Source organism: Gastrolobium bilobum, unplaced genomic scaffold (genome assembly GCF_033153095.1).
Source record: "Gastrolobium bilobum isolate Gb01-03AN ecotype WA unplaced genomic scaffold, APGP_CSIRO_Gbil_v1 utg4571, whole genome shotgun sequence".
Classification (NCBI taxonomy): Eukaryota; Viridiplantae; Streptophyta; class Magnoliopsida; order Fabales; family Fabaceae; genus Gastrolobium; species Gastrolobium bilobum.
The window spans coordinates 170,328-174,174 of NW_026897812.1; the positions used below are offsets into that span (position 1 = coordinate 170,328).

Genomic DNA, 3,847 nt, shown 5'->3' on the forward strand with positions numbered 1-3,847 from the left:
GTAAATGTAGTGTGAACACAAAGTGGAGAATACATGAAAAATTGACATGTCATTAATCAAACTTGCCAACAAATAGTTTTGTTTAGAATAAATATAGATGTTGCGTATAATTAAGATCTAATGGAGAATGGTTATCTGATGTTAGAACCGTGAGAAGTTCCGTATTCCATTGGTCAACTTTTACTTTATTTTCTTTGCCACTAATTAAGATGTGGGATGCTGTAGAAAGTGTGAAAGGTAAGGAAGTGAACGAATACAAAAATTCGAAAGTAAATGAAGATGAGGATCTAAGTGGTTCTAATTGCTAATCGGTGAAGGACAACAAGAACTATGTGATATATGGTAGTAGAAAAAGGTGTAAGCTAGGGAGAGAAAAACAATAGTGAAGTTGATGAACGTGTTAGCCTATGGAGGTGTAAAGGAAGTTTGGTCTTATAGGAAAGCACGTAGCAGCACAAATTGGTCTATCTGTTTGGCACAATTGAAATGATAAAAAGGCAGTCGCAATTGCTTTTTCTTGGTTTGCACGTATCAGATGCACAAGTTTGGCAGCTGTTTGCTTTGGAGCACAGAAAAAATCGAGCAAGCAAAAGACGATGTTGATGTTAAAGACTTAAAAAGTAGTAGTAGGAAAATATGAGGTGGAGATGCGGGGTATCGATCCCCGTACCTCTCGCATGCTAAGCGAGCGCTCTACCATCTGAGCTACATCCCCAATTAATGTTGTAAGTTTCATATTGCAAATAGATAAAATAATTATAATAACCTCTATAAATTCGGATAATAGTTAGATGTAATGAATGGTATGGGAGTGGATTCTCTAATGTGTTAATCAACATGATCATGTCACAGTCATGAGAGGGGTAGAGAGAGAAAAAATATAAAGATAGAAAGTTACACAATCATCACCGTTGATTTAATTATTAATGGTTAAGATCTTCACACATGACATGGTCATGTTAAATTACACATGAGATGATCCATTTCCGAATGGTATAGACATATGTTCGTGGTAAGTCAAAAAATTTCCTTTAATTTTGAACATAAGTTCTATTTTTTAATTTTGATAAAAAAATTTATGCCTATATGACATTTTTATATTAATAATATGAAAATCATTTAATCATTTAATCATTTTTTTTATCTTTTAACAATAGAATTTAGTGTTATGAAATAAATTGTGGATGTTTCACCTCTCTCTGACTTCACATCGTTTTGTCTTTACATATTCTCCATTAACCCTTTGCAATGTAACCACTAGTATATCTTTATGGTGATTAACCTTTGGTGTATTCTCCTTCAACCTATAAATATAGGTTATTGTCTACTTGTAAAGAAATATATGAAATTGACTAAAATTTGACACAAGTTCTCTTTCTATATTCTCTTCCTCTATTTTCATTTCTTCTCTACTATTTTATTCATTTATCTTACATTCTCTATCAATTTATGAATTTCATAATACGTTATCAGCACAATAGCTTTTACAATATCAAACTAAGGCTCATAGATCCACAAAGGAAGGAGATTTTTATTTTATTTTTTTTGTCAACAAGTGGCAATGGTTATTTGACAACATATATTATTCAGCTCCTGAAGTAGCAGTGAGCATTCGTTAATTATTATTATTAATTTAAGGATTTAAAGATTTTATTATTATGTTATGGCAAATGTTGAAAAACCAAAATTTCAAACCCTTGAAGAGAGTGGAAATAATTATAATTTTAAACTCATTGATTCAAAAGCAAAGTCAATAATCCGCTTCAAAAATATTGCCCGAAGCAAATGCCAAATCTATGAAAGAAAGTCAATGATATAACCATTGAAAGGGTGGAAGAAAATTCAACATTGGATCAAATCATAAAAAGGAAAGAAACCAAATAACGGTGGCTAAATAAAAATAAATTAAGAACATGCATGGTGAATCTCATGCCATGAAAATTACTCATATTGCCTTAACCACTTCTAAGACAAATAATATCTTTGTCAGTTATTAATCTTGAAGTAGCAAATACATATTTAGATTAATGTTTCTTATTATTTTGTTTTATATTAACTTCATTCATTGCTTAATTATCTTTTATGGTTTTCTTCATGTTGTTTAAAAAATACAGATATATTTTTATGTTTCATCCATGGAGATTTTATTGTCGAATATTATTGACTAACATGTTTTGTCTTATATTGAGTTTGTTAATTTTGTTAACTTCCTGAATAAGTTATATTTTATATATCCTAGAATTATTGGACAAAACCAATCATTTTTCTTGGTAATTATTTTAATGAATATATATGGTATAGCTCCCGAGGAATTATAACTTTAAACCATGATTGAAAAGATCTTATAGATTTGTAAAATAATTTGAAATAAAATATTAAAAGAAAATATTTTTTATATTTTATGGCTTTTGAATATGCTACAACAGTAGTTATATCAAGAAAAAAAGGCTTGTAAAGTTTGGTCAATAGATTGAACCATATTCCCTTAAGTGAATGTTGGAAATTATAATTTTAGACATGATACAAATTTTGGTCATATTTGATGACGAATTGTTAATTACGACCAATCAGTTCTCTGTCATTTCTTGAAGTGAATACAATACAATTACATAATTATATATGGTCGTATACATAACTACTACCGTGGTCACGCTTGCAACAATATTTGGAATGTGATGGCTCTAGAAGAGCTAGTTATGTTAAGAACCTTGAGGTCACCACCCCAAAAGCTAGCTCAAGGGGTGGGAGTGCCCAAGGCCTTATAAAGGCCATATTAGTTGCCCGTCCAATCAATGTGGGATTATATATCTCAACAAGTTATGCATTTAGATGAATCACTTTGATGAAATTATTTTTTAGAAAAGGTGTGATGATGGTAAAAAATTGATTTTGTCTTTTACCTTCTTAAGAGGATTTTATATTATTTAACAACAGGGAAGACTACAGTTCTCATGCATTATTATTTAGAGTTTCTTTCGATAATATTGTTACTTACACAAACACATACATATTGGTTAGTTGTACTTAATTAAATGAAAATCTCTAATAATTTTGTCAACACATTTACGTGTAAGTAAAGATACTTTTGAATAGGTTTTTTTTTTTAATTTAAATTTTCAAAAAAAAAATTGATTTAAAATATTTTTTTTGAAGTACCATTAGTTATATTTTGTTGAACTTCTGAAAATTATTTAGAACTTTATTTGGTGCAGTTAGCTACAATTAGATAGAATTACATCCAAAATTCATTTAAATACATTCAAATATTTTCGAATCCATTAAACTGTAAACTACTTTGACAATTGTTTGTAACCTATTTTGACAACAGCTTTTTTGGACATGACAAATTGTTCCATTCAAATTTCCATCAAACTGTAAACTATTTTGACAAATGACAAGTGTTTTTGGATACCGCAATTCGTTCCAGTTGAATTGTGCTGAAATATCCAGACCAAGAACAAATTCTAATGAAATATACTGTTTGCATCCCTCGTAGAATCTAAAAAAAAGTCTGTCACTATTCCATTCCATTTTATCAATCCAAATTACTTGTCATCAATACAAACAAAGCCTTAATTGTGAATTCAGAGTCACTTTCAATTGGCAAATGCAACAACCAAATTATTGCTGCCCACTCAGATAAATTAAAACTACCAAAAAAAAAAAGTACTGTTATCCATTCAGCACAACAAAATCAGTTCAACAGAGCATCAAACACCAAAAACAAAAAATTGCTTGTAGTATATATATATATATATAAATATAAAATAAAAAAAACCTTCAGGCATAATGTATAAAGAAAAACAATTGAATTTGGCCTATATATTAAAAAAATCAAAATCACTGC

General features: G+C 29.3%; 1 non-coding gene across 1 annotated transcript; it reads right to left on the reverse strand.

Moving 5' to 3' along the window:
* Window positions 1–642: 642 nt before the first annotated feature.
* On the reverse strand, window positions 643–715 carry TRNAA-AGC (transfer RNA alanine (anticodon AGC)). The gene has a single exon. It is a non-coding gene; the product is annotated as a tRNA-Ala (tRNA).
* Between the last annotated feature and the right edge of the window lie 3,132 nt (window positions 716–3,847).